Source organism: Monodelphis domestica, chromosome 4, assembly GCF_027887165.1.
Source record: "Monodelphis domestica isolate mMonDom1 chromosome 4, mMonDom1.pri, whole genome shotgun sequence".
Lineage (NCBI taxonomy): Eukaryota > Metazoa > Chordata > Mammalia > Didelphimorphia > Didelphidae > Monodelphis > Monodelphis domestica.
In genome coordinates, this window is record NC_077230.1 from 425,832,161 (window position 1) to 425,853,598 (window position 21,438).

The 21,438-nt window shown below is 38.2% G+C and overlaps 1 protein-coding gene and 1 pseudogene across 1 annotated transcript in view; both read right to left on the bottom strand.

Moving 5' to 3' along the window:
- Positions 1 to 21,438, bottom strand: part of LOC103092368 (uncharacterized) — a 1,666,349-nt gene that overhangs the window by 1,538,021 nt on the left and 106,890 nt on the right. The gene's annotated exons all lie outside the window — the stretch shown is intronic.
- Positions 1,092 to 20,840, bottom strand: LOC130458741 (RNA polymerase-associated protein CTR9 homolog; annotated as a pseudogene).

Here is a 21,438-nt window from a genome sequence, read left to right on the forward strand (position 1 = left end):
AAATTGACTACATACTTCCAGAGAAAAGTATGGACATTCAATAAAATAGAAGACTTCCAAATATTTGTAATGAAAAGACCAGATCCAAACAGAAAATTTGACATCAAAAATAAAAAACCAAGAGAAACATGAAAAGGCAAATAAGATAGAGGGGGGGTCTTATTTTTTGCTTTCCTTTAAGGGCCTCAATAAGTCCAAATTGTTTATATTCCTGTATGGGAAAATGTTATTTGTAATTCTCAAAAATTATGTTCACTATCATAGTAGTTAGAAGAATTATTCATAGGTAGAGATTGAGGTAACAAGTGGTTTAAAATCATATGCAAAAAAAAGAAGGAAAGAAAAGGGGGGAAGAGAAGATGGCACCAAGAGAAACTTCAAGGAATAAGAAAATTAGGATAATCTATACTACACAAAAAGGCACATGGGGGGGGTGGGGGGCAAGAATACAATTAAAAGAAAGAGAGGAAGAGATGGCTAAAAAGTAAAACAAATCTTACTCTCAGTGGAATCAATTCCAAGAGGGAAGAGCATCTAAATCCACTGGGGTATCAAATTCTATCTTACCCTATAGGGAAGTTGAGAAGGAAAAACAAAGGAGGGGAGTAGGGTGGGGAGTTTAAAAAAAGGGAGGAGAAGAAAAGGGGAAGGGAATTTAATAGACCCCCAAAATGTGAATAAAAAGGGAGGGACTGGAAAGAGAGGGTGGTGAGCAAAGCAATACTAGGGAGGTGAGTGTATAGGGTAGCTTAAAAAGAACACAAAAGAAAAATAAGAGGGGAATAAGAAGGGAGACACAAATTTCTTCAATATTATTGTGGAAGGCAATGGGAGAAGGTTTTTAAGAAGTAAGCTAGTATAAGGAACTAATTAATTGTTACACAGCAATAGTATCAATAATGAATGTGTATTTATTATAATTATTGTTGTTATTAATAATTAGTAATAGTAAATAATCACAAACAACAAGTATCAATTTACAATAAAAATTATTAATAATAGTTAATTGTGACTAATAGGGAAATTAATAATTATTATTATTGATAGTATTAATAATGTGTTCTAAAAGTATCAATATTTTATTGCATTTAATTATTTTGAATTATGTTTGGCTTTGTTCAATTTTAGAAATTTGGTTTTGATTTTAATTCAATATTAGTAATATTTAACTATTAATAATCCTTGTATTTAAATATAATCAATTCAATACCATTATTATAGATTACTAGTAGTTGTAGAAAAGGAATTTTCTTTTAATTTTCCTGCAGTTTTAGTTCTCTCCACAGGGTGATGCTCTAACAGAGTGTAGAGGGTTACACACTTGAGGGTTTAGGTCATATCTAAAAGCAACTGGAGAGATGTTAAGACCCAGAAGAAATGTTCGAGGAAGAAGAAAAAGGAATCTTTAAAAAACAAACAGACAAACACAGTCCTAAGGAATATTTGGGGCAGGAGAAGGGGAAAGGGAGAAAGAACAGCCTAATCCTTCCCCTCCTCAAGAGATAAAAACTATGTGTTTCTTTTAAAAGTTGCGGTAGCTGTAGGGACATTAATTCATTGCTGGTGGAGTTATGAATGGATCCAACCATTCTGGAGGGCAATTTGGAACTATGCCCAAAGGGCAACAAAAGAATATCTGCCCGTTGACCCAGCCATAGCACTGCTGGGTCTGTACCCCAAAGAGATAAAGGACAAAAAGACTTGTACAAAAATATTCATAGCTGCGCTCTTTGTGGTGGCCCAAAACTGGAAAACGAGGGGATGCCCATCAATTGGGGAATGGCTGAACAAACTGTGGTATATGTTGGTGATGGAATACTATTGTGCTAAAAGGAATAATAAAGTGGAGAAGTTCCATGGAGACTGGAACAACCTCCAGGAAGTGATGCAGAGCGAGAGGAGCAGAACCAGGAGAACATTGTACACAGAGACTAATACACTGTGGTACAATCGAACGTAATGGACTTCTCCATTAGTGGCAGTGTAATGTCCCTGAACAATTTGCAGGGATCTAGGAGAAAAAACACTACGCATAAGCAAAGGATAAACTATGGGAGTGGAAACACCGAGGAAAAGCAACTGCCTGAATACAGCAGCTGAGGGGACATGACAGAGGAGAGACTCTAAATGAACACTCTAATGCAAATATTATCAACATAGCAATGGGTTCAAATCAAGAAAATATGTAATGCCCAGTGGATTTACCCATCGGCTATGGGGGGTGGAAGGGAGGAAAAGAAAATGATCTATGTCTTTAATGAATAATGCTTGGAAATGATCAAATAAAATATTAAAAAAAAAAGTTGGGGTAGCTGGTAACTGCCAGTGACCTGCTCAATCAGTGCCAGAATTTTAACCCAGGAACTCTTCTCTCTAGGTCTGGCTCTCAAACTACCAAGCTAGGGAGTTCCCTGCTCCAGCCCCTCACTGCCATATTCTAAAGCTGCAGTAGTGGTGGGGCGCTGGGTCCTCAACCATTTCCTAGGGGGCCACCCCTGTGCACTGTTCCACCAATCTTCAAGGACCATGCTGTGCTGAGCTCAACTGGAGCAGGTAGGGCTTTGCTTCAAAGTCCTAGTGGCTAGTTTCACTCACAGCAGCTAAATGTCTGCATTTTCATAAGCCTGGGGAAAACAAGGCTGCTTCTGTTTGTGCAAAAGGCTTCTACCCCATTCTTTACTGCTAACTCCAATCCACAGCCTGGAAGGACCCTCAAGATTAATTTAAGGTGTGTCTCCACACTCAGATCAGCATATGGCTGAGCAAAGCAGCACTAGGAGCTGGCAGTTTCAAGAGCCCAGGGAAGTCAGGGGCTGGGCTGGGCCTTAAAACCCTCTTGGTTCTGTGTAGAAAGGCTTTGGGCCCCAGAATGAGGGGGCTCACTCCCACATGCTGCACTCAGCCCCCAGACTGAAAAAGCAGGACCAAGAAAGTACCCTGCAGGTGTAGGGTGGGAAACACCATGTTTTGTTTTGTTTTTTTAAGGTGTGTGTGCTGGGTCTTAGGAGCAGGGACTTTTTTTCCCTCTCTCACCCCACCCTGGGCCAAGCTAAAGGAATGGGGGTTAAGGGGGAAACTCCAAGTGCAAAGGTCTCACCAATCAGATCCAATCCTGGGTGGTAGGCCCTTTCTCCATCTCCACCAAGGTGAGTTTTGCATATGAAGGCAGGCAAGCAAACTGAAACCCCTTTAATCTATCCTAAACACTTTTAAGTCTCAGAAGAAAAGTAAAGGTCCTAAAAAATCAATGTTGATTGCCAAACTGTTATAATTAAATTAATATATCCACCCAGTTATAAAGTTTATTAGAAAGGGTAGACAATCATAGTTTTAAATCTCATTCTTACTCTAAGTTCAGACCATGTTCAGACCTCTACCTGCCTCTCCAGCCTCGTGTCCTCCCAAAAACCCGCTCTGCCTCACCTACCTTCTTTTATTGACATAAACTGATATGTGGGGAATGTTGATGAACTGGACTGGCCCTCCGAGGGGGAGGAGATAAAATCCCCTCAACAGAAAAGGAACTCTGTGTGTGTGTTTCTCTCTCTCTCTCTCTCTCTCTCTCTCTCTCTCTCTCTCTCTCTCTCTCTCTCTCTCTCTCTCTCTCTGTCTCTCTTACTCTCTCCCTCTCTCTATCTCTTTGACTTTCTTAATCTCTGTCTATCTCTCTGACTCTGTCTCTCACTTTATTTATTAATAAACACTTATAACTCTGACAAGAGCACCCTTTTTATTTGCTTCATTGCCATGTATGCATGGGGATAATGGGGATAGTGTGGCTGACTTGCTTTGGGGAGGCTTACAGCTTTTCTTCTGGATGCTACCTATGGTGGATTGAGCTGGATTCTATTCCACCTGTTTTTGGTTTGACCAGACATCCTTCTTCTTGCCTCCCACTCCAATCCACCTTCAGATACCTCCTGCACTTAGTTGTTTTCCCTTCTTAATTTGTCTTAATTCACTTTTTGATTAAGGGGAAGAGGCCAGCCAACTCTCCCATTAATCACTCACCTACATGTCAAACCAAGAAGGTCTATCATACCTTCATAATCAGAATAAAAATTTCATAACAAGTAAAAGCCATTAGGTGAACTTCTCACCCAGTTAAGAGGAAGAGTTAATGCAAAGGATAAAAAATTAAAAGCATACATGAAGCTGAAGAGCCCATTTGCAAACCTGACAACTAATCCATTAGCCTATAACCAAGAAGACAAGAGGAGGTATTCTTCCAAGGGGCCTCGGGTTCTGGTACTTGTATTTCTGATATAACTTTTCAAACAGTTGAAATAAAATCAAGATGAGGAACAAAATGCATTTAGTTTGTTGTGAGAATCAGAAGGACCAATCAGATTTTTTGTTGTAAACAGACTCTGCCTTGTGCTCTCCCACTTTGTTGTTTTTCTGTTAGCCAGTCATGGGAAACTAGATTATATCAATCATCTACTGTTGCATATATAAGGGGGGATAGAATTAATCAGCATTCTTTTCTTTTTTTTGTTTTCAAACCATTACCACTCTCTCTTAGAATTGGTTCTAAGTGGTAAGGGCTAGGCAATGGGGGTTAAATAACTTTCCCAGGGTTGCATAGCTAGGAAGTGTCTGAAACCAGACTTGAATTCAGGACATTCTATATCCAGACCTGACTCTATAATTTGTTCTATAAGTCATAATAGATGTACACAAAATATGTATGAATTTGTGCTGTGAAGAAAATTAATTTTTATACAGATTGTGTACAGTGCAATTGGCAAAGGAAATTTGACCAGTCCAGAAATCAAATAAGATTCATGATTAGACTATTAAATACAGGTAAAAGGTAATCACCTTCCCCTATTTATAGTAAGAATAATAGAGACAAAAACTGAAGGTTTTATTCTGCTTGGAGTAGAAGTTTGAAAGGAAAATTGGAATATTAAGGAAACAATGTGAAGGGTTGTTTGCTATGGGATGGGCCAGCCTCCCACAGGGGATGGGGTCTTAGAGGTGGAACAGTATCAGTGGAATGATAAACGGGACAGCTTTTGCATTCAACCCGCAACACAGGTTTCACAGGATAAACTGCTACACTTTGGCTGAGGCCTGGCTTTATTTTATACCCTCAAGATCACATATCTACTTGGCACAGAGTTTCATTCTCAACACACATGTTTCCATGGAATCTAACAACAGATAGGAAGCCTAGGGAGATAGTCAATGAAACATTGTTGCTAAGGGCAGGATCAGAGGGTAGAATCAACATGATACAGATATAGGTTGGGGAATTCAGAGCACAGACTTGCCAGAAGTTTTTATGCCTAGAAAAGAGAGTCCTATCTAAATGGATATATAAGAATCCTTAGGTTTCATTTTGCAAGTGGGCTCTCCTGGTAATATCCTGGGGGAACAGAGTGGGACATCTGTATTAAATTGCTCTCATCTATTTTTCCTGGAGCTAAGTAGGAATAATAATCATAGCAATTTCAATAATAAGGGAATGTTAATAATGAAATTCAGTTAGGGAGGTTTCAGGGTATGTTTCCATCCTTCCTAGGGGCTGCTTTGCAGTCCCTGGTTTCCATGAGGACCGTGTCAAATAGAGTAGTCTTTGATGGCTTCCAGCAGTCGTTAAACAAAGTCAAATTGGAAGTTGTTCAGTTTTGGGGTTTTTTAAAGCTTGTAACAACAGAACTTTATTAAATGGCTTGCTTAGGCATAGCTTTATATTTGATTAACAAGGGTCTTCATACAAATTTTCTCCTGAGGAATTATATGCCAAGCCTATAATTGACTTCTCTCTACAGGATTGTTTTTTGGGGAAAAAAACTTGCTTCTTTTGCTTGCATTTTGGTTCAGTTACAAATTCTGTGTCTAATTGAAAAGTAAAGTCTTGAACTACTTCCCAAGAAATACAAAGATAATAATGGAAATGAAATAAAAGAAAAAGATATTTCCTTGAACCTTATTAAAAAATCAGTAAACTTATGCAGCTAAACACATAGAGGACCTGGAACATAGGCCAAAATTATAGCCAAACTAATCCAGGAGGGAATGAATGTCTGAGTTTTTTTTTTTTCCTTTTAAGTGCAATTTTCACATGACAGGTAGCTCTATTCTACATGGGATAGTAGACTTCATTTGCACAAGAAAGTCAAATATTGGTCTCTGGCACAAGAAAATGTCTCTTATGGCTTAGTAATATATAATCTGATAGAAGAAAATTGCCTTCAAAAAATTTTCACAAGTTTTTCTAAACATTTCAAGCATCTCGCAGCTTTCATATATTTAAAAAAAAAAAAAGGTTTCCTTCCAGATATTTAGCTCATTTACAACTAAAATCTAATCGCTATCATTGGAACCTAGCTATGAGGCCTCATTGTTAGAGGCTTCTAGTTCTGAGTCATTCCCAGAGCCCCTTGCAGAAGCCTCATTATCAGAAGCTCTTTCAGACTCCTTGTCAGAATCAGCCCTCAGTGAAGCTGGAGGAGACTCATTGTCGGAACCTGCAGAGTGACTCCTTCCTGACTGAATGAACTCATTGTCAGATTGTTCAGATACTGAGTGCCTTCTCTTTGGAGCTGATCAGTTACTATCAGAGTCTTCTTCTGACTGCTGCATGCTGGATCTCCGGGGGCTGCCGACTTCACTCCCAGACTGGTTTGGATTCTCATCAGGATCACACTAAGACTGACACGTTTCTTGCGCAGATCACCATCATCTGAATCACTATTGCTATTCCTAGAATGTCCCTCATCAGCAATTTTAAGTTTCTCTTCATCTGAAGAATCATCACTTGATGAGATTATGACTTTTGACTTTATTTTTACCTTCATTGAAGGAGGCAATCGTTCTGGCTTAGGGGCCTACTTTTTTTCTGCTCTAGGTGGGCGAAGCTTTTTTGGCCTGGGGCCATTTTCAGTTTTTTCCTCATCAGATCCATTATCTCCCTTTGGTGGTCTCCTCTGCTTTTTCTTCTTTCTCTCGCCTTCTTCTTCTTCTTGTTCACTGCCACTGCCCTTGCTCTTCTTGGACACAGGCATATGTTCATCTGTGTCATCATTAACAAATTCATCAAGCTCACCTCCTTCTTAGATCACCTGTGCCCACCACCGCCGCCACCTCTCTTTTTTTTTCTTTGTCCCTTTGGCTTCTCTTGTGATCATGAGGATGTTCTTGGTCTTCTCCACATACTGGGCTCGCTGTTCAAGGAGTTTCTTCTGCTCTTCTTTCTCTCAAAGGCATTTCTCTTCCTGTTCCTTCAGCAGTTTCTGCCATAATAGTTCCTTCTCTTGCTCCTGTTTGGCCCGGAGCTCTCTCTCCTCTTCATCCTGTTTGTGTGCTTGGGCTACATGGTACTGAGCCTGGCTCAGTAATTCAGAGCATTGCCTGGCTTCTGTAGCAGCAAGGGTGAAGTCAAATCTCATTTTGTCTCCTACTTTGCTCAAATAACTAAAATACCTGTGGGCAAGTTCCAGTTCTTTAACTGCATTAAACACTTCCTTGAGATTACTCTTCATCCTTAAGGACCGAAGTTGCTAACCTCTGAAGTACCAGAGCTACACTGAACATGAGAACTGTATCACTGGGAGCCATATGTCTAGCCTTCAGCAATGTCTGTTTGCACTCCTGCAGCTTGCCACACTTGAAGAGGGCACGGGCCAAATACAGAACAGCCTCTGTTCTGGTGTTTGTAGAACTTCCAGAGGCAGTTTTCATACATTAGAACAGCACTGATATATTGCTTCTGCTCTACATATATGTGTGCTAAATTTAGCCACACATCTATCACTGATATCTGCCTTTGCCTCTCTTACTTGGGCAAAACATCACGAGCCTCGCGGAAATGTCCTTTGTGGGCCAGCACAGCACCTAAGCCATTGGTAGCATAGAGGATCATTTCTGAGGATTTGCTTGTAGATGGTTAGTGCACGATCCTGAGGTCCTTCTCTCAGTCTCTGATGCAAAGTCTTTGGTCAAATGCTGCCAAGGGCCAGCATGGAATATGTGTCATTTTGAATTTTTCTATTATATATATATATATATATATATATACTTTATACTTTAATATTCTTTCAAATTTCTTCTGACCTGGACCCCATTCTTGCTTGGTCAAATGAAGATTGCCAATCAGAGTCCAAGCATCTGGATGATCCTGGTTGATGCCATGGGCTTCCTTAAACCAATTTGAAGCCTCATAAAAGTTTCCTTTATCTCTAGCCATTGCTCCTAAACGCAAATAGCAGGCAACGTAATTAGGATGCTCTTGTAGTATATTTTTTAAGCAGCTTTTCTGCTTCATGGAATTCATACATTGCCTCATAAAGCCTGGCCAGATTGTATGATGTTGTAACTGAGATAGCATTATAGTAATGTTCATCATGTTCAGCTTCTGCCTTGGCACGATCCAAAGATGCCAAAAAATATTTCTTTGCCTCCCCTAAGTTTCCAAGCCTAAAATAAAGGGCACCCAAATTATTCAGAATCTCTGGCAGGTACATCAGCCTGTACCTTCTCTTGTAGGCTTCATGTTGCTGTTCCATATGCTGAGAGGGCACCTTGTGTGTCGGTCTGCTCTAGGACTTGTGCCAGTTCAATCAAAGTCTCCACATCATCTGGTTATTGCTCTGTGACTTTCTTCAAGTGGCCCTTGGCAGTGCCTCATTTGTCTTAATCTTCAGAGGCAGCATAGAGAGAGCCAAGAATTTTCATCATCTCATAATTATTGGGATAGGCTTTCAAAACTTTCTCAAAGCACTGAGGTGCATTCTCCTTGTCACCTCAGTAAATATACATCTGACCTAAACCAAGAAAGGATAGTACAAAAGAGGAGAGGCAAGCTGAGTGGCTTGATAGTAGTACAGGAAAGCTTGATCGTTGTCTTCTTGAACATGGAAGGACTTGGCCAGCTGATAATGCTTTCTGCCTGTGTAGCTTCCAACTCTGTGTTATGGGAAGCATGGAGACCCAAGTTCTGGACTTTGCTATAATCCTTTCTGAAGAAAAAGTGATTTGCCAAATGGTTTAGTACCATAGAATTGCTAGGATCTATTGTGTAAGCTCAGGAAAGAAGATGGACGCCATTTTTTTTAGAGTCAGCCTCTTTATTATTAGATTCTAGGACAGCCAATCCAACTAATGTTCCCACACATTTGGAGTTGAGTGCCAGGGCCCTGCTGAATTCCAGGTGAGCTTTCTCCACTTTGTACAATCTGGCCAGGCTTTATGCGGCAATGTATGAATTCCACGAAGCAGAAAAGCTGTATAAAAAATATACTACAGGAGCATCCTAATTATGTTAAACAGACACTAGCTGGGAAACAGAAGCAGTTTTGATTACAAATAATTCCATTGGTTATTGGAAAAGGGATTCCATTATCCACTTTTATGTATGGGAATCCACATATAATTTTGAAAACAAAATCCTATGATTTAAAAACTACTATTAAAGATTTTATTTTAAGTTTTGAGGAAACCTGTTTCATCACACTCACCCCCCCCTCTTTCTCCTGCTACAACAAGTTACTTGTTACCCTCCCTTTTCCTACAGCAGTAAAGAGAATTCTTAGAGAGCACTAAAAAGCTCTGTCATAAATAGGAACTTTAAATAGATAGGATAGCATCACTATAGTGACATGTACATAAATAAAGCTTCTATGCAGCAAAGTTAGTGAGAACCTTACACTTATTTGAGGTAAATATTTTAACAATTTCTAGGTTATGTAAATATGCAAGCAACCTGTTTCCAAATTATGACAATGATTGGAATTGAAGTATTATTGACTTTGGGTGAAATTTTTGCCCTTTAAGAAGTAAATAACCACACATATTATATACTAGCTTTCATTGACATCTGATGCTTAGTCTGCGTATGTATATTTCAAAACAAAATATTTTCCCCCGCATTAGTGAGATTCTGATTGGCCTACAATTAAGTGTCTCAAATACAATTTAGTTATTTATCAGAGAAATATAATCAAAATTTTTAAATTAAAGGTTAGGACTTCAGGAAATTCTATACCTCCTGAAATAAAAGAATTTATTTTACAATATGTTATTTCTACCAAAATTTTTTAATGAAAGTACATATTCTAAACAACATGGACCACACAGATCAGAGAGTCCAGACAAACAAGATCCATGGAAATGAAAATAAAAGAAAATTCAGCTAAAGGTTTATCAACGTAATTACCTGTTATTTGAAATAGATGTTAAATCCTGCCCATCTGTGTACCGTTGGCTACATTTCCTAATCTAATTTTTACTTTTATCCATACTACTGAAGCAGTATGTCCTCTGCATCTCCCAAACCTTCAAAACAGATAACAGCCCAACACATACATCCAAAGCTCTTGCTAATTTCAAATTAATCTTTAAAAAAGGAATCCCATATACTCCTCAGACAAAAGTTCATTTGGAAAAATTCATTATTAATCATTGGTAGCCCCCCCCCGGGGGCAAGGATTTATTTGTATTTCTCCCTCCCAGGTACTCCCATATACATTTGGATTCCAGAAGGATTCACCCATGCCTGCCATGATTCCTATTCCAACAACAAGCCTGGGAGAATACAGATACAGAGACTGTGCTAAAGCAACAAAATGCTCTACCAATTTGGGGACAAATTGGGGCACTTGCAGGCCAAGCAAAACTAACAATGGACAAACAAACATTCACATCTGCTGATTGTACTACTGTCTTACTTCTTGCCATGCTAGCTCTTTTTTCTGTTCCCCCTGTTATTTCTGACATTGAAAGTCCCTTATCTCCCATTACTCATTTTCTTTGTGGAAACTCATTGATTCTCTCTCTCTCTCACACACACACACACACACATACACACACACACACACACACACATACACACACACACACACACACTATATTACTGCACCCCAGTGGCAAGAAAAATTCCAAATTGAAGCCTATGCACTGATTGTACAATATGTTTCCCCCACGAATTATAGAATTTCGTGTCCAGAATGTATTTACCAAATTGCCTTAACCCCTCCATTCTTGCTACCACAGTATATGTTGTAAAATGTAATAATTAAATAATAATATTTCCTTCTACCCAGAGATATATATTTTATAAAGTTTATTAGGAATGGTAGACACTCATCCATAAATAACCTGACCGCATGCTGCCTAGCCTGCATGTATCCTCCTCAATCTCCCCTCATCTCCTGCGCTCTCTCTTCTCCTCATGGTTCCCTCATGGTCCTCTTGTTAATAATCCCCCTGGTCTTCTTGTCGGTCTCCCTGCTCTCTCAAACCTTAACTTTTATTGACTTACAGAACTTACACCAATGCAACCCTGTGTAAACCTTAAAATTTCCCAGACTCTACTTTATAAGATTGGATTAAGACCATTCCCCATTTGGGCAGTGAACTCTACTTAAAGCAGGAATGTGAGAATTCTACTATACCTACTTAAGTCTGCCCTAGGGGAAGATAAAGTTGTAAACTCTTTTCTGAACAATGAACAGTACTTAAACCCATACTTTTCTTAAGCTAAGTACCTATAAAGGTCAAGCAACTTGTGAATTTACAAGGAACAAAGAACTGGAAAACTTACTCAGAGCTTTCCTGGTGTGAATTACTCAAAAATCCACACCTTCTTAGGTGTGGACTAAGAATGGGTAGTCCTTTAGAAACATCTACAGTGATTGGTAGATGTAAGGACTTAACGGGAGGTGACAGAGGAGATTTTTCCCTTAAAAATAAGAGCTCAGGGAAGATCTCAGAGGTCATTCTGAAACATTCAGATTGGAGACACTCATTCTGAGGAGACTGATTCTGAAACATTCAGATGGAGGAGGGAGCTGGTGAAAGCAGCTGAGATGCTGCTGGTCTGGTGTCATTAGAAATACTTACTTAGACAGATCTTGTGGTGAGTTATAAAAAACTGACTGATTTCTCTCTTAAGATTCAGGTCTAGGCCATATTGACTTGAGGCCCTTCATACTTATTCCTTTCTTACTCTCTCTCTCTCTTTCTTTGATTACTCATTGTATTGTTAATTAAAATCTCTATAAAACCCAATTGACTTGGGTATTTGAATGATTGGGAATATTTCCCTGGCGACCACCTTATATTTGATTTTAAAACCCAAGACACTGTAGTGAAACATATTTCTGCGGTCAAATTTACTCACCCTCTCTTATATCTATCACAATTAATATCTTCCACTATTTTAATCACTACAGTTTAAGACCACAACCATTTTAAATCTCACAGCTGGCACAACTGTGGTATGTCAAGAATGTTTGAAGGACAGGTAAAGTTACTCAGGAAGGGGGAGGGGATGAGCTTCCTTCACAGAAATCCCCCTGTGATCCTTTGGGAGACACATCTCCCCAATGGTTCATTTAAATATAACTATCTTATAACTCTAAAAACCTTCTAGCTAAAAGTACATACAACATTGCATTTTTCTAAGAGAGAGTTACAATAGTTAGAGATGGGAGGAAAATACAAAAACTGAATGATAGACACATTGACAAAATGCCAACTAGGGGGCAGTCTCCTTTGGCATAAGAGTTTACATTCAGAATAAATATGTTCAATCCCCTTCAATTCAGTTCATTATATCCCAAAGTTCATTCTGGATCTTTTGATGTAATGTGCAGCTTTTTCAGGAATCTTTACAGCACCTTCTCCAAAAGGATCCATTTCCTTGATTTCTGGTGTTGGCAAGTTTATTTTCCTTAAATTTCTCCAAAAAATTTTAAATCTTGCATTTTAGGATAATTACACAATCCCCCCTGAGGAGGGTGTTGACCAACACCAGAATCACCTTGGGATACATGACTGAGTTATGAGGTATATGAAAATATTGTCAAAAGAAAAACAAAACAAAAACAAATCACCCCCCCAAAAAAATCCCAAATAAAAGATTAAAAATTTCAATTCTGTATAAAAATAAGAAATACAGAAATGATACAAATAAGGACCCTCAGAATTAATTTAACGTCTCTGCAGCAACGGCATGCAGGGAAAGTGAGGCATACATTAGGCTGGTAAAGGTCCGTTGGGTCCTAATGCCCCTTGGTTTAAAACAGGTTGGGCTAGGTGGGGTGGGGAAGGGCCATGTGAGGAGAGTACAGATGCCAGGAAGAAACAGGAGTTTGCATTTTTTGGCACCCACGGGATCCTGCCCTTTAATATAAAGCAGCCACTCCCCTGCCTGGGTCCCCAATTCTGTGTAGGGACTGCCCCAGGGAGCCCCTAACTCTACTCCACAGCCCCTAGGATCCATTCAAAGGGTCCCCCCCTGCTCTGCACTGAACTAGGCTGAAAGGCGGAACTCTAGGACCTTTCCTGCTGTGGAAAATAAAAGAGCAGGAGTTCCAGTTGGGTCCTAAAACCCACCTGATTCCCTATGGGCAAAAAGGGCCCTTCACCCCTATTAAAGCTGAAAGAAAAAAATGGGGTGTGTTGGAGAGTGGGAGGGAATGCCACCAGGGAAGGAGTTTTTCTCACTATCCAATGTGATCTGATCCAGGAAAAACAGCAGCCTGTTTCCTCTTTCCACCAAGTTCCTTTTGCATATGAAGGCAGCCTAGCTAACTGAAGCAGCTTCTATCTTACTTAACCTTTATCTAAGACTCAAAACTTCTCTCAGAAGAAAATTAAGGGTTAGTCTTAGATACATGTGGTCGCCAACTGTAATAAATAAAAAATAATGATATTTCTTCCTGCCCAGAGATACAAATTTTATAAGGTTTATTAGAAAGGGTAGACAATCATTCCTAAGTAACCTGACCGCATGCTGCCTAGCCTACCATTTTCTTCCTGATTCCCCCTCATCTCCTGCACTGTCTCTTCTCCTCATGGTTTCCTCATGGTCCTCTCGTTGGTCTTCCCCTGGTCTTCTTGTCAGTCTCCCTGCTCTCTCTCAAACCTTAACTTTTATTGACGTATAGAACATATACCGACACAACCCTGATGCAACTGTGGTATGTCAGGAATGTTTGATAGGCAGGTAAAGTTAATCAGGAAGGGGGAGGGGATGAGCTTCCTTGACACAAAAACAACCACCTTTTATCATGATCCCCATCAACATGACCACTGACTGGTATGAAGACCCAGGTATTTATGCCTTAAAATTAATCTGCATTAGTTTAACCTAACCCAAATGCTTCATTGCATCCCTAATTCTAGGTATAACTGCTTTAATATACACTATGTCATTATTAACAGCATCGACCACTGCTGTTGTTCAGACAGTACATACTGCAAAACATGTAAATAATATATCCAGGAATGTTTCCTCTCCTCACCACCTACCGATATAGACTACCTCAAAAGGCCAAAAAACCCAAATTCATATGAATGAAGAAACTTTATAGTAGGGCACCACATTGAAGGTACAAGGGATTTGTGCATTTCCACACTATATGGGGGTGAAATAGCTTGCACCAAAATGTGATATGATCAAAACTCCCCCTCCCCACCTATGGAGCCAGAGTCAGAGACAGTGCGCTAAAATCAGTGAATGAGCAAGGAGCACCTCTAGGTCCTTGGCAGATGACTAAGGCCACCAAACACTGTGGCATTTAAAAGTGGAAACCATAAAATGTAAGAGTTAAAATAGTTGGTTGTCATAAACTGTAGTGATTAAATAGTGGAAGACTTAAATTGTAGTAGATATAAGAGGAGATGATTAAGTTGTGACCACAGGAAATATGTTTTCACTACAGTGTCTTGTTTTAAAATCAAATATAAGGTGGTCGCCAGGGAAATATTCCCAATTATTCAAATATACCAGAGTCAGCTGGGTTTTATAGAGATTTTAATTAATAATACAATGAGGAATTAAAGAGAGAGAGAAAGAGTAAGAAAGGAATAAGTTTGAAGGGCCTTAAGCCAACATGGCCTAGACCTGAGTCTAGAGAGAGATCAGTCAGTCCTTAATCACTCACCACAAGATCTGTCCAAGCAAGAATATAGACACCAGTTCAGCCAGCCATCCTTCACCAGAGAGAGATTCTTCTGACTGTGTCCTGAGACTCAGCCTTTCTCTCCTTATAAAGGGAATTTTCTCCTATGTCACCTCCCCTAAGTTCTCTCATCTACCAATCACAGTAGATGTTTTCCAAAGGACAGCCCATTCTGAATTCACACCTGAGTAGACTAAACTTTTGAGTAATCCACACCTGAGTAGACCTGGATCTCTGAGTACATTTTTTCCTCTTTGCTCCTTGTTAGTTCACAAGTTGCCTGACCTTTATAGGTACTTAGCACCCCTTTGTATTAATTCTAAAAATAGGCATGGCTTAAGTATGGGTTTAAGTATTTTTCATTGTTCAGCAAGGAGTTTTCTCCCCTAAAGCAGGCTTAAGTACAGGTGGAGTAGAGGTCTTCACATTTTTTATCTAAGTAGAGTTCTCGCTGTCCAAATGGAGAATGGTCCCAATAGGGAATTGTCCCAATGGAGAATTCACCAATGGGAAATTTTTTAACATTCACAAGTCTGAAAAATTTCAAGATTCACAAGACCTATGAGAGTTTCTAGACCTGAGACACCATTAGGCTGAAGAACATAGACCTTGGGTGCCTAATCAGAGATAGCACAGAGAAGTGCAGCAGATAGTAGAAGCTGCAGAGATTTGAGAGGTGGTCTGTAGTAAGGAATTTTAGCAGGGCAATCTAACAGCATGAGATGCTGCAAACCAATATTCCACTAAGAACTCCCAGGAACTGGGACTGAAGACAGAGGCAGTTGCTGGAAACCGTTGGTAGACTCTGGAGGAGAGAGAGAGGCTGCTTTCTATAGCAGGCAAGAGAACCCAGAGTTGTATCTGTCTGGTATTTCTGGGGTGGACCAGAGATCCAGTTGTTCCCACTTCTTTGGCTTTCCTGATATTCTGTCTGTTCCTACTACTGCTCCTACAGAGAAGTGCATTTCATCGGTTGCTAGTGAAATCTTACTGGGACTGCTGTTTGAAACAAAGAGGACTCCTGTGTTGTGACATCCTTTAGACCCATGGTGATTGTCCCTACCTAACCCTCCCTTCATTAGTTAGTTTAGAATTATTATAGAAAGTGTTAGGATTTTAATATCTGTTGTTTAGAAGTAAGTTATTCCCTGATCCTTTTAGCTAAATTAACCGTGTGTGTGTGTGTGTGTGTGTGTGTGTGTGTGTGCGTGTGTGTGTGAGTATTGCTAGTGTGAAACCTTCTTTAACCCACATTATTACAGGGATGCCTCAGGCAAAAACCATACTCCTACTCCATACACAGAGAGCCTGCCCTCCTTATTCAGACTTCTGACTGGAAAGGGAAAGAAAAACCACTATAATGATGGCAACAGTGCCCAGGAAAGACTTCTCAACACCAAGAAAAACAAAAAACAAAAAACATTGACCCTTGATAATTTTTATGGAGGAAAAATCCAGACTACAGAGGAAAAAGCAGAAGAGGAAATACAAATAAATGCACCCAAACCTTCCAAAAAATGGAAATTGGCCACAAGCTCTTGAAGAATTTAAATTGAAGCTTATCAAAAAGATGGAAATATGTGGGCAAGAAAAGTAGGAAATAATTCAAAAAGAAAATAACAGTTTAATGGACAGGAACTCCCAATTGGAGAAATAGCTGGAAGCCATGAAAAGCAGAACAGACCATACCAAAAAGGAAAATCAAAAGATTATGTCAGAAAATTAGTCCTTAAAATTCAGAATTAGGCAATTGGAAGCCAATGATCTTGCAAAATAGCAAAAATTAATGAAGCAAAGTCAAAAGGCTGACAAAATAGAAGAAACTGTAAAATATCTCACTGAAAAGATGATAGCTCAGGAAAACCAGTCTCGAAGAGACAATTTGAGAATCATTGGTCTATCTGAAAACCCAGAAGTAAACAGAAATATTAACATCATACTGCGAGAAATTATCCAAGAAAACTATCCTGATGTTCTTGAACAAGAGGGAAAGATAAACATTGAAAGAGTTCATAGAACTCTACACTAAATACTCAAAAGACAACCCCCAGGAATGTAATTGCCAAATTCAAGAGCTTCCAAGCTAAGGCTAAAATTTTACAAAAAGCAAAAAAGAGATGATTCAGATATCAAGGACCACTAATCAGGATTGCACAAGATCTGGCAGCTTTCACACTAAATGACTGCAAGGCTTGGAATATGATATTCAGAAGGGCAAGAGAATTTAGTCTTCAACAAGAATCACCTAGCCATCAAAACTGACTCTATACTTCCAGGGGAAAGTATGGGCATTCAACAAAATAGAATTTTTCCAAGTGTTTGTAAAGAAAATACAAGAACTAAGTGGATAGTGATATCCAAACACAAAAATCGAGAGAAACATGAAAAGGTAAATAAAAAAGAGAGGGGAAAGGGGAAAATATTTTTATTGAAATTTTCTTCTTTAAGGACTTCAATGAAATAAAATTGTTTATGTTAATATATGGAAAAATATTATATGTAACTCTCAATACTTATATTCAATATTATAGTAATTAGAAGAACCATCCACAGGTAAATATTAGGGTAGTAAGTGGTATAAGTTGATATGCAAAAAAAAAAGGAGGAGGGAATAGAAGATGGCACCAAGAGAAACTTGAAGGAATAAGATAAATAGAATAATCTATACCACCCAAAGAGGCACATGGGAAGGGAAAGGGAAGAATACTATTATAAGTAGGAGAGGAAGAGAGTGCTAATAGGTAATACTTAAACTTTCCTCTCAGTGAAATCAGTTCTGAGAGGGAAGAGCATCTAGAACCATTGGGGTATCAAATTCTATGTTACCCTATAGGGGAAATGAGAAGGGAAAACCAAGAGGGGGAATGGGACAGGGAGTACAAAAGGGGAGGTAAAGAGAGGGGGAAGGACCTTAACAGACCCTAAAAATTTAAGGGAATAAAAATGGAGGGGGCAGAAAGGGAAGCATAATAAGGTTGGGGATTAGGGGAACTGATTAAAAGTAAACCACCGCTTTAAAAGGATATAGCAAAAGAAAAAAGAGCAGAAGTAGGAGAGGATATCAAAATGGTGGGGAATACACAAGTGTCAATCATAACACTGAACATGAATGGGATGAATCCACCCATAAAAAATGAAAGCAAATAGCAGAGTGGATTAGAAACCAAAATCCTACCATATGTTGTTAATGGGAAACACACATGAGGCAAGTAGACACTCACAGGGTAAGAATTAAAGGTTGGAGCAAAATCTATTGGTCCTCAACTGAGAAAAAGAAGACAGGAGTTGTAATCATGATATCTGAGAAAGCTAAACTAAAAATAGATCTGATTAAAAGAGATAGGGAAGGTAATTACAACCTGATAAAAGGCAGTATAGACAATAAGGAAATATCAGTATACAACATGTATGCATCAAATGGTATAGTATCCAAATTTCTAAAGGAGAAACTAGTGGAGTTGAAGGAGGAAATAGGTAGCAAAACTATAAGAGTGAGACACCTGAACTTTCCTTTATCAAATCTAGATAAATCAAACCATAAAATAAATAAGAAAGAGGTAAGAGATGTGATTGAAATATTGAAAAAAATTAAAGTTAATAGACATATAAAAAAAATAAAAAGGGACCAAAAAGAATACATCTTCTTTTCAGCAGCACATGGTATATTCACAAAGATTGGCCATGTATTAGATCATAAAAACAAGGCAAAAAAGTTAAAAAATAGTAAATGCAAACTTTTCATATCATAATGCAATTAAAATAATAATTAGTAATGGTACATGGAAAGTCAAATCAAAAAATAATTGGAAATTAAATAATTTGATTCTATAAAATTGGATAATTAAAGAACAAATCATAGAAACAATAATTTCATTGAAGAAAAGGACAATGATGAGACATTTTTTCAAACTCTATGGGATGCAGCCAAAGCAGTACTCAGTGTGAAATACATATCCTTGAGTGCATATATCAACAAATTAGAGAGGGCAGAGATGAATGAATTGGGAATGCAAATTAAAAAACTCTAAAGTGACCAAATTAAAAAGCCTCAGATGAAAACTAAATTATAGATCCTAAAAATTAAAGGAGAAATTAATAAAATTGAAAGTCAAAAAACTATTGAATAAATAAGAATAAAGCTGGTACTTTGATAAAACAAATAAAATAGACAAAGCCCTTGTCAATCTAATAAAAAGAAAGGAAAGGAAAAAAACAAATTAACAGTGTCAAAGATGAAAAGGGAGACGTCACTTGTAATGAAGAGGAAATTAAGGTAGTCATTAAAAATTATTCTGCCCAATGATATGACAATAAATATAGCAACCTAGGTGATATGGATGAATATTTACAAAAATATAAATTGCCTAGATGAACAGAAGAAGAAATTGAAGAAGTCATCAAAGAACTTACTTAGAAAAAATCCCCAGGGCCTAATTGACTCAAAAGTGAATTCTATGAAACATTCAAAGAACAACTAATCCCAATACTTTACAAACTATTTGACAGAATAAGAAAAGGAGTTCTACCAAGTTCCTTTTGTGACACAAATAACTTACTGTTTACAAGGGTTATTCATTATGATTAGGTGGGATTTATACCATGAATGCAAAGATTGTTGAATATTAGGAAAACCATCCACATAATTCACCATATCAACAAATAAAAAAACACTTGATTATCTCAATAGATGTAGAAAAAGCCTTTGACAACATACAACACTCATTCCTATTGAAAACACTAGAAAGTGTAGGAATAAAAGGGCCTTTCTGAAAAAATAATAAACAGTATATATCTAAAACCACAAGCAAGCATCATCTGCAATGGGAATAAATTAGAAGCATTCCCAATGAGATCAGGAGGGAAACAAGGATGCCCATTATCACCTCTATTATTTAACATTGTGCTAGAAACACTAGTGGTAACAATTACAGAAGAAAAAGGAATTGAAGATATTAACATAGGTAATGAGGAGACCAAGCTATCAAAAAAGCTAGTGGAAATAATCAACAACTTTAGCAAAGTTGCAGGATGCAAAATAAACTCACATAAGTCATCAGCATTTTATATATTGCCAATAAACCTCAGCAGCCAGAATTAGAAAGAGAAATTCCATTTAAATTCACCCTAGACAATATAAAATACTAAGAAATCTCTCTACCAAGACAAACACAAGAACTATATGAACACAACTACAAAACACTTTCCTCACAATTAAAACTAGATCTAAATAATTGGAAAACATTAACTGCTCATGGGTAGTATGAGCTAACACAATAAAAATTACAATCCTACCCAACTTGTTTACTTATTTAGTTCCATACCCATCAATCTACTAAGAAACTTTTTTACTCAATAAGAAAAAAAAAAACAACAAAGTTCATTTGGAAGAACAAAAGATCAAGGATTTCCAGGGAAATAATGAAAAAAATGTAGAGGAAGATGTCCTATGTGCATATTGGATTTGGCTCTCCCCTGATTATAACAATGAAGGTGCTTAGGTCTTCCTTGATTGTGAAGATTAAATTGTGATCTCCTGTCTCTTTTTAGATTTTAAGCACCAAAGTATAAACACAGTACTTAATTTTGATCTAAACATTTTGGATTTTAACCACAAAAATAAACACCCATTTCATACGTTGAGTGGGAGGTCTGTGACCCATGTGTGAAAAAGTAGGCAGTCCTGGAGTGGAGTATCAGCTATGATTGGTAGCTGTAAAATTTAGGGGAAGTGACACAAGACAAAAACGTCTTTAAATGTGGAAACAGAGACACACAGCTGACAGACACTCAGACTTGGAGTGAAGAGGGACACTTGGAGTTTGACAGAGACACACTTGGAGTGGAGTCTGCTGGAGTTGAGGCTGATAAAGAATCTGCTGATTGAACTGACAACATGGTGGAGTGTAAAGGCTGACTTTTCTCTCTCTTCTCTCTCTCTCTCTCTCTCTCTCTCTCTCTCTCTCTCTCTCTCTCTCTCTCTCTCTCTCTCTCTCCCTACCCTCCTCCCTCTCTCTCCCACTCTCTCTTTTTCTCTCTTCCTTAATATCTTCCTTCTATTGTAAAATAAACTATAATAAATTCCATTTTACTATAGCAATTCATTTTTAAGATTTATAAATTAAATCCCTGTCAATCAATTAAATATATTCAGTACACCCAAATTAACACCTCACAGTACTATATCTCAAACAATACTATGAATCAGTGGTCATCAAAACAATATGGTACTGGATAGGAGATAGAAAGGAGGATCAGTGGAATAGACTTGGGGTAAGTGACCTCAGCAAGACTGTCTATGGTAAACCCAAAGATCCCAGGTTTGGGGACAAAAATCCATCATTTGAAAAAAAAACTGCTGGGAAAAATTAGAAGGAAATATGGGAAAGATTGGGTTTGGATCAACATCTCACACCTTATACTAAGATAAATTCAGAATATGTGAATCACTTGAATATAAAAAGAAAACTATAAGTAAATTAGGTGAACACAGAATAGAATACTTGCCAGATCTTTGGAAAAG